Genomic DNA, 1114 nt, shown 5'->3' with positions numbered 1-1114 from the left:
AGGGCAGGGGTGAAACATTGGGCCCTGCTGCCTTCTGGTGCACACGTGCAGGCATAGTAGCCAGAGGGGCCACGCATAGCAGTGGTTCTCCATCCTTTATGTTGTTTCCACGCTTAATCAACATAACACCTGCTAACATGCTAACAAACGTGATACGGGTCTACCCAAAATTTATCCATGGGCCTTGGATAAGGCCTGAGGGCCATATTTTGCCAACCCCTACATTTGAGGCTTGCTACAGCCTGAACCTGGATATCTTTCAGAAGCATTGTAAGGTCTTCCTGTTTGGGCAAGCATGTACCAAACAAATATAGGGTGAGATGAAATTATGGGGCATAGTAAACACACTGGAGGTCAGGGAGTGAATTCAGGCTGATTTGGAGAGACTGGGGAAGTGGGCAGATCAGAATAGGATGCAACTGAACAAAGATAAATGCAAGGTGTTGCACCTGGGGAGAAAGAATCTCCAACACACCTATAGACTGGGGGGTACCATTCCGAGCACCACAACAGGGGAAAGAGGTCTTGGAGTCCTGGTTGATACAAAAATGAACATGAGTTGCCAGTGTGACGGGGTAATAAGCAAGGCTAACCGCACTCTTTCTTGCATCAGCAGGAGTATCACGAGCAGGTCTAGGGAAGTGATAATTCCCCTCTACTCGGCATTGGGGAGGCTGCAGATGGAGTACTGCATCCAGTTTTGGGCGCCGCACTTCAAGAGGGATGTGGATAACCTTGAGAAGGTTCAGAGAAGGGCTACTCGTATGGTTGAAGCCCTGCAGGTAAGACCCTATGAAGACAGACTGAGGGATCTGAATCTCTTCAGCCTCCACAAGAGGCTGGCTGAGGGGAGATCTTGTGGCTGCCTACAAACTCATTTGGTGGGCGGGGGAGCATGGAATAGGGGACACTCTGTTTACCAGGGTGCCCCTCAGGGTTACCAAAAATAATGGCCACAAACTGAAGGAGAATAGATTTAGAATGGACATAAGGAAGAAATACTTTACAGTAAGGGTTGCCAAAATATGGAATGGGCTTCCAAGGGAGGTAGTGCTTTCCTCTGCGCTGGAGATGTTCAAGAGGAGATTAGACATGCTTCTGGTTGGGGTTACCT

Source organism: Alligator sinensis, unplaced genomic scaffold, assembly GCF_000455745.1.
Source record: "Alligator sinensis unplaced genomic scaffold, ASM45574v1 scaffold2094_1, whole genome shotgun sequence".
Taxonomy (NCBI): Eukaryota; Metazoa; Chordata; order Crocodylia; family Alligatoridae; genus Alligator; species Alligator sinensis.
The sequence above is the reverse complement of the archived record's forward strand: the minus strand, read 5'-3'. Positions refer to the sequence as shown.